The sequence below is a fragment of the Pieris napi genome, chromosome W, assembly GCF_905475465.1.
Source record: "Pieris napi chromosome W, ilPieNapi1.2, whole genome shotgun sequence".
NCBI classification, from domain to species: Eukaryota; Metazoa; Arthropoda; class Insecta; order Lepidoptera; family Pieridae; genus Pieris; species Pieris napi.
This window is the reverse complement of record NC_062258.1, coordinates 1,826,868-1,838,126: the sequence shown is the minus strand read 5'-3', so window position 1 is coordinate 1,838,126 and position 11,259 is coordinate 1,826,868. Positions and strand designations below refer to the sequence as shown.

Genomic DNA, 11,259 nt, shown 5'->3' with positions numbered 1-11,259 from the left:
TCAGACATCTTGAAGTGTTGCAACTGTGGTGGGGACCACCTAGCTATATCTAAGTTTTGTCGCATTAAAATAGAACAACGTAAAAAACATGAAACAAATTACTTGACCAGAATGTATTCAACAGTAGTATCAAACAAAGATTTTCCTGCGTTGACCAAAGCGAAAACAGACAAATCATTGACATTTGCATTGAAAACTAAGTCTACCCCGTTTAAGAAAATTGAAAATAGTCATGAGCAATATCACAGCACCGGTTTCAACCGTTCAAACACCAAATACTAACTCCAACACCTTGACCTATGACTACCTTGTAAAAGATGATATCTTTTTACAAATAATAATAAAAACCTTAGTTACATTAGCTAATTCGAATAAAACAAACACAACCACACACATTAAAGATATATTAATAGAAAATCTTACCAAATAATGGCTGTTTTAAAAATAATGCAACATAATATTCAGAGTGTCAATAATAAAAAGGCTTTACTTAAATCATCATTAATTCAAAATAACATAGATGTGTGTCTTCTCAATGAAACCTGGTTAAAAGATTCAAACCCCTATTTATCACCTCCACCACCTTACCTCTGGCTATAACTACATAGGAAAAAATGCTAAAAATGAACATGGCAGTGTAGGTATTTTAATAAAAAATGATATTAAATTTAAGGTCTTAAAAACTACTTTCTATCAAAATATTCAATTTATAGCTATTTCTATAATAACAGGATGTGGTCCTGTCTCAGTGCTCTGTGTCTACTGTCCACCAAATAATAGCTCAATTAGTTTGATTAATTTGAGAAAGATTATTTTGCAATTACCCAAGCCTTGTCTTGTTTCTGGTGATTTTAATGCTCACAATATAGCTTTTGGTTGTGATACTACCAATTCAAGAGGTCGTGAATTATTTGATATATTTGATGATGCTGATTTATGTATTTTAAATTCTGGTGACCCTACTACTATTTCTAGACCTGGTAATAATGCATCAGCTATTGATGTTACTTGTGTTAGCCCTGATATTGCACCACTTTGTGAGTGGTATGTCGGTGATGACCCTTTAGGGAGCTATCATTTACCTACTTTTGTTAACATCATTACCTCAACTCAAAAATATACAGTTCAAGAGTCTATACATAAGTATTTATATAATAAAACAAACTGGAATATGTACAATGACAAATCCAAAGATATATTTGATAAATTTTCTCCTTCAACAATTGATCCTTTAGTTCAATATGATGAATTTTCTAAATTACTACTTAGTTTAAAAGAAAACTGTGTTCCATTGTTAAAGCATAAATCTTCTAGTAAAAAGTCTGCTCCTCCAGCTCCTTGGTGGAATGATACTTGTGCCGAGGCTGTAACCAAATCAAGAGAAGCGTTAGCTAATTATAGACGTAATATGACAATGGACAATTATGTATATAGAATATAAGAAAATAGATTCGAGGAAAAAAATTATTATAAAAATGGCTAAGAAAGACAGTTGGAAAAGTCTTTGTTCGTCTTTTAATAGATTCACTCCAGTATCCCGAGTGTGGAATTTTATTAGAAGATTTAAGAGAATTAACATTAATAGAAATGTGTCTAAAAATGATGAGTGGATAGCAAGTTTTTTAGAGAAGTTAGGGCAGCCTAGTAATAACAACGATAATATTTCTGGTTTATTTGAATTTAATGATGGAAGTCAGTGGAGCAAGTTTCTACTTAACTCTTTTTGTTTTGAAGAACTTGACATGGCTTTGTCTTCAAGAAAGAATACAACCCCTGGTCTTGACGATATTCCTTATATTATGCTTCAAAATCTACATGTTTCTGTAAAACATATTCTACTTAATATTTTAAATTCGCTTTGGTCTCAGCAATTGATTCCAGAATCCTGGAGGTTGCAATGTGTCATACCAGTGTTAAAACTTGACAAACCCAATGATCATTTTAATTCGTACAGACCCATTTCTCTTACATCTTGTGTAGGGAAATTGTTTGAGCAAATGATTAAGATTAGACTGAACTATTTTGTTGAAAACCAGAAACTTATTCCTTCTTGTCACTTTGGATTCAGAAAAGGCAAAAGTGCAGCAGAAAGTTTTATAGCTTACCTGACTGATATGAAGAAGTGTTTGTTATCAGGTTCTACTGCAATTTGTGTTTTCCTTGATGTTCAGGGGGCATATGATAATGTAGATCTTCTCCAATTAATTAGGGTGCTATATTCCTTGGGCTTCCCAGGAAAGCTTTTAAAATGGATTTTCCATATGTATTATGGTCGTTCTTTATGCATTAAATACAATAATGTTTTTCATGGTCCAAAATTAGCATTCAAGGGGTTGATGCAAGGGTCTTCTTTATCTCCAATCCTGTATAACCTTTATACTTCACAAATATATAGATATGTGACTGAATCTGTAAAAATATTACAATTTGCTGATGACATCTTAATATATAGTGTAGGCAGTAATTTACAGGTTACTCAAGCAAAAGTTAATTCAGCTTTATGTCAACTTAACTACTATTATACTGAGATACTTAAATTAATTATAAATAGTAGTAAAAGTTCAGTTTTAGCTTATGGTATTGATACTAATGTAAATGTTCAGTATAACAATAATTTAATCCCTCAAAATAGCGAAAAAAAGTTTCTTGGTGTAATTTTTGACACTAAATTAAACTTTCAAACACATTGACTATATTTGTAGTAGAGCTTTGAAAGGTATCAATATTTTGCGGTCCTTAGCAGGAACTTTTTGGGGTTCTGATCCAAAAATTCTTTGTTTATTACATAAAAGCTTAGTACGTAGTCATTTTGATTATAGTTGTCTAGCATATATGAATATTAGTCCTGTATTATTAAAAAAGCTTGATGATATCCAAAATATTGCTCTTAGAATTGTTACTGGTGCAATGCGTACCACTCCTATCAATTCTATGGAGGTTGAGTCATGTGTAGAACCACTATGTATTCGGCGAGTATTAATTGCTGAAAAATTTTGCCTGAAACTGATAACTTCTTAGAATGATGTTCTTCTTCCAAAACTTTCTTATTCTATAACTATCACTAATACACCAGATTTGCCTTCAAGTATAACAGCGACTAATGTTCTCAATAACCAGATCCCTGAATTATTGGGAATTATGAGCTTTATGACTGATTTATCTGATAATATGTACAAATCTGAACTATGGCCTGTATATCTCTTTAAATATAAAGCTCTTATGTGTAATTTAAATATAGATATGTCCAGTGTAGTAGATAATATAGACTTTCTGGATTATTGCTGTACCAAGCCTAACAGTTACAAAGTCTACACTGATGGGTCTAAATCTTCATCTGCAGTGAAATCGGGTTACTATGATCCTCAGGCTAAAACCTCAAAATGTTTTATGTTAAGTAATACTTGCAGCATATTTACGGCTTCCAAATCACCGATGTCAGCTGCAGCTTCGAAAACAAAACGGGGAAAGGCAACCGTGCAGACGCTTGCCGTTGGAAATAATGAGCAAAACCGTTTGGCAAACGCGCCGAGGATGGAAATGTTTGAAAGAAATACACCTGTCTCCTCTCCCGCTAGTGCCATTGTATTGCCACACTCCTGGCCCTCGCTGACCACCACCAATGAAGAAAATTGGACGATGGTTACTAAAAAAAGGCAAAAGGCGGCAAAGGCGACGCAAAAAAATGCGAGAGCTCCAAAGTCGGCAACATCGAAGGCTGAAAAGCCCCCACCCAGGACACTGCCCAAGCTAAAGGCACCTCGTACCGCTGCAATTGTGCTCACTTTGTCTAAAGACGCTGAAGCTAAGGGTGTTACCTACGCTGCTGCCCTAAAAGAAGCACGGGCTAAAATAGATCTGAAGGAGGCTGGAATTGAGGGCGTTAAGTTTCGCCGAGCGGCAACAGGAGCCACGATAATTCAGATCCCCGGAGCCGGCAGTGGGGAAAAAGCCGATACCTTAGCCAACCGACTCAAAACAGTACTGAGTGACAGCGGAATCAAGATTACACGGCCCGTCCGATGCGCCGATGTCCGCATCTCTGGCCTGGACGACTCTATTACAGCGGATGAATTGCGCGAGGCGATTGCGGCGAAGGGAGAGTGCCCGGCTGATCAAATAAGGATCAGCCGTATACGACAAGATAAATCGGGTCTTGGTGCAGCGTGGGCTAACTGCCCCGTAACGGCCGCCAAAAAACTCTTAGCGGGGCGTTTCTTTGTCGGATGGGTTGCGGCAAATATTAGTGTTGCAAAGCCAAGAGAGCTACGGTGTTTTCGCTGCTTACAAATCGGGCACGTAGCTAGCCGCTGCATGTCCGATACTGATCGTAGCCAACTGTGTTTTCGCTGTGGTCAAGCCGGTCACAGGGCAGCCTCCTGCAGTGAAAAACCCAAGTGCCTACTCTGCGACGAGGCCGGTAGGAAAGCGGATCACAGGCTAGGTGGCAACAGCTGCACAGCTCCCAGTGTGAGGGTACCCAGGCGCCGCTCGTCACCTAAAAAAAAGACGCCCGCAAAGTCTCCGCGCAACAATGCGCGTATGGAGGTCATAGAAACCCCAGCAAATTAACAATGGCCCTACGGTTTCTTCAGAGCAACCTAAACCACTGCGCTGCTGCACAAGACCTACTGTACCAGAGTCTAGCGCAGTGGAATATCAACGTTGGTATAATTTCCGAGCCCTACTCAATACCCGAAAGGGCGAACTGGGTTGGCGACCTCGACGGTCTGGCCGCAATTATCGTTACACCGGCAGATGGCTCGCCCTGCATTGGTCCAGTTCGAAAAGGCCACGGCTATGTGGCAGCAAAGTTGGGTAGCAAAATGTGTATCGCGAGTACCTACTTCTCCCCCAATCGCTCGCTGGCTGAATTTGAGGCCTTCCTAAACGAACTGGGAAGCCTGGTGCAATGGAGCCATCCGAGACATTTAGTCATCGCTGGGGATCTGAATGCAAAGTCTGTGGCCTGGGGTTCACAGGTGTCCAGCCCACGAGGAAAAGCGTTGGTGGACTGGGCAGCAGCGCATTGTTTGGTAGTGGCTAACAGGGGCTCTGAAGCTACGTGTGTTCGAACAAACGGAGAATCTATTGTGGATGTGACGTTCACGAGCCCCCATCTTTCGTGCCGTGTTCAGGACTGGGAGGTCCTGACGGGGGTTGAGACGCTTTCGGACCACCGGTATATCCGCTTCCGCACTCTCTCTCCGTCGGCCAATCCTAGCTCGGACCCGTCAGAACTGGGCCCAAAATGGGCACTTGGGAGTCTTAACAAGGAACAGGCGGAATTGGCTACGATTGTGCAGGCCTGGTGCCCGATCCCAGCCTCCGTAGATCCAGAGGAAGAGGCAGAGTGGTTTCGTGGCGCAATGACTTGCATCGCGGATGCTGCAATGCAAAGAAGACGCCCTGGAGCTCACCGGACCAGTGTATTCTGGTGGTCGGCAGAACTCGCCCAGTTGCGGATTGCTTGTGTAGCAGCTCGTCGAGGCTACACCAGGACTCGCAGAAGGCGACCAATTCGCATAGAAGAGGAAAAACAAGCATATAGCGTATACCGAGATGCAAAACTGGCGCTGCGAATAGGTATCGCCGAAGCAAAAAAGAAAGCATGGCAAGAACTGCTTGACACCCTGGAGCGGGATCCCTGGGGACGCCCGTATCAGATTGTCACAAACAAGCTGCGCTCGTGGGCCCCGCCACTCACGAAAAACATGGAGCCGGAACTGCTCAGCACAGTGGTTGCGGAACTTTTTCCTGAACGCGACGCCCTGAGCTCCCCACATGAGACGACCACGGAACACAGTGTCACAGTGTCTGAAGTATCTCCTTCGGAGCTGAAGACAGCAATAACACGCATGACCACTAAAAAAACTGCACCTGGTCCCGATGGCATGCACGGACGAGTGTTAGCTCTGGCCCTCGACGCTGGTCTTGACATGCGCTTTCGAGGCCTACTCACGAAATGTCTTAGAAATGGCCTCTTTCCGTCGACATGGAAGACTGGGTTGCTAGTTCTTCTAAAAAAAGGTGGAAAACCTACAGAGTCACCATCAGCGTATCGACCTATAGTTCTCCTAGATGAAGCCGGCAAGCTCTTCGAGCGTATTATTGCCGGTCGGATTTACAATCATTTGGAAACTATAGGACCAAACATACATGAGGCTCAATTTGGCTTCCGGAAACATAGGTCAACGATCGACGCAATTGCGCGCCTGCGAAGCGTCTGCGAGGAGCAGGTGTCACGGGGCAGAGTGGTTTTCGCGGTATCGTTAGACATCGCGAACGCTTTCAATTCCTTGCCATGGGACTGTATCGCGGACGGCCTTCGCCACCACGGCTTACCGGCCTATATAAGAAAATGTGTAGCATCGTACCTCAACGGCCGCCGTGTTATCTTCCCGAAACAAAATGGCATAGGGAGTCACCTCATCAAGTGCGGCGTCCCACAAGGCTCGGTTCTTGGCCCCCTTCTTTGGAACATAGGTTACGACAGGGTGCTGCGAGCGAAACTAGTCCCTGGAGTGTCAACTATATGCTATGCAGACGACACCCTCGTGGTCGCTATTGGAGAAGATTTTAAGGAAGCGCGCCTCCGAGCGACAGCTGGAGTAGCTCGGGTGGTTTCTGAAATCAAGAAGCTCGGCCTTGTTGTCGCCCTTCAGAAATCAGAAGCTATATGCTTCTACGGCCACAGAAAAGCTCCACCTCAAGACGTAGACATCATCGTCGGCGGAGTAGCTATCCGGGTCGGTACTACGCTCAAATACCTTGGGCTGATTCTTGACCCACGGTGGACTTTCAGACCACACTTCGTGGCACTTGCCCCTAAGCTCACCGCCACCGCAAACATGCTCTCGCGCATAATGCCAAACCTCGGCGGGCCGAGTGGGGGCTGTCGCCTCTTATACGCAAATGCGATCCGGGCAAAAGCACTGTACGGGTGTCCCATATGGGCCGACAAACTGACCGGGTACAATCGCACAATACTCAGGCAGTCGCAGCGAGTGGTCGCTGCCAGGGTTGCGAGGGCGTACCGCACTGTGTCTTATGACGCAGTGTGTGTTATAGCCGGTACCGCGCCATGGCATCTCGATGCGGCTGCTTTTAGCGAAGTATATTGGAGGAGGGCCGAAGCTCGGGAAAAAGGGGATAACCCCACACTGGAACAATTAAACGCGTGGCGAGCCTTAGAAGACCAGGAATTGTTAGTAGAGTGGGAAAGAGAGCTGGCGGATGCGAGTGCCGGTAAATATACTACCGAAGCCCTCAGACCTTTGCTTCAACTTTGGGTAAAGAGGCGCTGGGGTCACCTCAGCTATCGACTTGTGCAGATGCTGTCCGGACACGGATGTTTTGGTAGCTATCTGCACAAAGTAGTAGGGTGTGAGGAGTCACCAACCTGTCACCACTGTGTCGGAGACAGCCGGGACGACGCCCTGCATACACTTAGGGACTGCCCAGCATGGGAAGCGGAAAGGAGACCTTTGTTAGATGCCCTCCAGGGCGAGGACGCAATTCTGCCAAACGTAGTGAAAGCCATATTGAGCGCAGGAAATGACGGCTCGTGGAAAATCTTCTACAATTTCTGCGAGTCGGTCATGAAAGTCAAAGAAGAAGCGGGAAGAACCAGGGAGCTTTGTCCCGGAACCCGTCCGCGGCGGCGAAAGAAACCGCAGGCCCGTCAAATCCTCGCCACCTAAAGAGTGCCCAAGCGGGGAAGCAGGGGTCCATGCGTTCAAAAGAAGGGATGGTGATCCATCCCTGCAAGCACTGGACCCGATCTCCCCTAGCTATTCCTAAAAGCGTATGGCCCGATCTGTGAAGGATACTTGCTGTGTCAAGTATCTTCACAAATCAACAATGGGCGGGGAGAGGCGGACACAACCGCCGCATCGCATGTCGGGAAGCGGATAAGGCTCTGCTGTTACCGCATCCCTCCTAAGGCGATTGTTGGTGGCGCCTTGGGGTTTTAGTGGGTATGCACATTCGCGAGTCCCACATAACCCTCCCGCACTAAGCAGTCGCACCGCGGTGGGGTATGCGCAATGCATTTCCCCAAGAAAAAAAAAAAAAAAAAAAAAAAAAAAAAAAAAAAAAAAAAAAATATTTACGGCTGAAGCTTATACTATCTATCAAGTTGTATTGTACTTACAAAGTTTACAAAATAACGATAACTACATGGAGTTCCTAATAATTTCAGATTCAAAAAGTGTGTTAATGGCTTTAGACAAATGTCATACTCATTATAGAAATAATTATTTATTGTATAAAATTAGAGATGCAGTATGCCGAGATCCAAAAGGAACTCCCATGTAAACCTTGGTATGATAAATACAAAGGAGCCAATGAACGTAAATTTATAACCATTATTAATCGTTTGAGGTTTGGCCACTGTCAGACTCCAAGACATTTATTTCGTTTTAAAATTATAAATAATAACAGATGTACATACTGTGGAGGAAATGAGGCCGACTTATCCCACCTCATCTTGAGTTGCTCGACCTTTAAATTTCAACGATTAATACTAGTAACGGATATTATGAAGTTGATGGATTTTGATGAGAAAAATCGGACTAAACTTGGAAATTCTTTAGCAAATAACCCGACAAGATCAGCTTTAGACTCATCAGTCACTGCAAATGGTAGTCATCAATGTCAACCATCACAAATAGAAATTCCATGCCGTGCCCAAGATTTACTGAAATGTCCAGTTCTATTCAAAGCTATTTACTATTATATAAAAAACACAGTTGAGAAAATTTAAAGCTCACCATTGTTTTATATTGATTGTATTTTATGTTAAGTTAGTATAGTTATTTTGTTATACCTTTTTTTAAAGTGCCAATGGACTTTGTATCCGGCTAATAAAAAATTAAAAAAAAAAAAGTGACATTAGCTACTGTCAAGTGTCAGTTGGCTTCGTCTAATTAAAAATACGACTATAATCGGTATAATGAATATATATACGTAATATATAATATTTAATAAATTTAATAATTAAATACTTAGTTTTTTGTGAAAGGTGATATTTCGTAAGGTTTTCAACTATATAGTTTAAAACAACAAACTAACAAAGACTAACACTTATGCTGAAGGCACACGAAAAGTTAGTGTTCCACAGTAATATTTTATACATATTATGTTAATGCTTTTAGTGTCTAGTATACATATCATTATTTGTAATTACATTTCAGTATGCATTTAGAGATGAATATTTTAAATGCATTACAACAACTAGAAAGCGTCAAAATAGCTGTAGATACGAGCGATGATCCAAAGTTAAAGGTAAATATTTTATTATTTAAGGTATTTGAGCCTAGTTTGACTAGGAGATTTTTGTAACAAACTCTTTTATAAGTTTTAGAAACGAGACCGCGATAATTCTAACTCATGCGTCAAAAATGTATTGGGATTTGATATATATATACAATCATAACAAAAATAATATATCTAATTTTTTATAAATTTTAGGATGCAACAAATGATGATTTAAATATGCTTATTAATTTGCTTGAGAATCCAATATTAAGAAGCATAGTAACACTACAGGATTCTGTGGCCATGCTCACTACTCAGGTTGTGCATCATCCTTCTATTATTCCAGATGACTTTTTTTTGAATACATGAAGGAGATGAAGAACAAAGAGTTCCACAGGTTTCGCCACCGCAAAGCCTTGAATTTAAGTTCAAGTTCCAAAATACCGGTATTTTTTGTTGACTTAGCTTTATCTTACGCTGAGATCACTGTTGCGTTGTAAGTTTTATTATGGGTTAGTTAGTATTATTTGACGATTGAGAAGGATCGCTCGCATGATAATGTCAAATTTTATTTTTGGTAAATTTCAGGATGATTTTTGACTTTCGTCACATCAATCTAGTAAATGTGTAGTTTTGGTATGTCTTTTGTGTTTATCTGCATTATTAATTCACGTTTTAACTGTTTCTTTTAAAAACATTTATCTTATTTTTTCTGTCTGCCATAGTTCTTATCACTAAATCTCTTTTGCTAACTAGAAGTGATTGCGAAATTAATCCCAGAATAGATGATTGTAAAAACTAACGAATTCATATATATTCTGAACTTTTAATTAGAATAAATTGTTTAAATACAACAGAAACAAGTATAAAGTAGAATGGTAAAGATCACATATTGAGAAAACTAAATCTAGATTGTTTCTATTGAAAATGTTTGATTATAAAATGCGACGGAACCAAACAGATTGGTGAGACCAATGATGAAACATTCGTTGGATTGGTCGGACTGAAATTCTTGTGTGTTTGTGTGTTATTCCAACAGCTGTAATATAATTATTTCACTATGGCTATCACTAATATAGGTTCAACCTTTTTATTTCTACAAGATGTTACGAGTGGTGGACAGTTTTTTCCCAGTTCTTCTCGTCTTTGCCCTTGATTTGAGAAATTGATAGTAAATTTTAATCTATTATTAATTATTGTGTGTTAGAATTCAGACCGTTGACCAATCACAATGAAACTGAATGCGCCGTTGATTCGTCTTACGTTTTACGTTCTCACCACTATTTGGAAGTCGTATCGTAGTCTTTAGAAATCTGATGATATTTATAAAATTATTATAAGTGTTGCATTGCAAATGAAGTGTGTAGTTTTAAGGTGTAGCATTGCGAATTTTATAACTTATATTATAAGCTGGCTATTGCAAATTTTACAATTCATATAATTTACATTATAAGGCTATTGCGAATTTTACAATTCATATAATTTACATTATAAGGCTATTGCGAATTTTACAATTTATATAATTTACAATTTAAGGCTATTGCGAATTTTACAATTTATATAATTTACATTATAAGGCTATTGCGAATTTTACAATTCATATAATTTACATTATAAGGCTATTGCGAATTTTACAATTCATATAATTTACATTATAAGGCTATTGCGAATTTTACAATTCATATAATTTACATTATAAGGCTATTGCGAATTTTACAATTCATATAATTTACATTATAAGGCTATTGCGAATTTTACAATTCATATAATTTACATTATAAGGCTATTGCGAATTTTACAATTTATATAATTTACATTATAAGGCTATTGCGAATTTTACAATTTATATAATTTACATTATAAGGCTATTGCGAATTTTACAATTTATATAATTTACATTATAAGGCCCTTTCTATTATAATCATACATGATGTGATGATTTTCAACAAATTGAATAAATATTATTAAAAATATATAAATAAATTATAACAAGACTAACAG

The 11,259-nt window shown here is 39.9% G+C and overlaps 2 long non-coding RNA genes across 3 annotated transcripts; one reads left to right on the top strand and one right to left on the bottom strand.

The window, feature by feature from the left end:
• Positions 1–1,170: 1,170 nt before the first annotated feature.
• On the bottom strand, positions 1,171–8,651 carry LOC125062039. 2 transcript variants are annotated; one of them, XR_007119138.1, is made up of 4 exons: positions 8,453–8,651; positions 2,106–2,409; positions 1,719–1,821; positions 1,171–1,364 (listed from the first exon to the last, which is right to left on the bottom strand). It is a non-coding gene; the product is annotated as an uncharacterized LOC125062039 (long non-coding RNA). The 2 variants fall into 2 exon arrangements; XR_007119137.1 differs by lacking the exon at positions 1,719–1,821 and having other exon boundaries at positions 8,453–8,644.
• A 298-nt stretch (positions 8,652–8,949) lies between these two features.
• LOC125062047 lies at positions 8,950–11,034 on the top strand. Its single transcript, XR_007119144.1, has 3 exons — positions 8,950–9,106; positions 9,195–9,285; positions 9,472–11,034. It is a non-coding gene; the product is annotated as an uncharacterized LOC125062047 (long non-coding RNA).
• Positions 11,035–11,259: the final 225 nt, after the last annotated feature.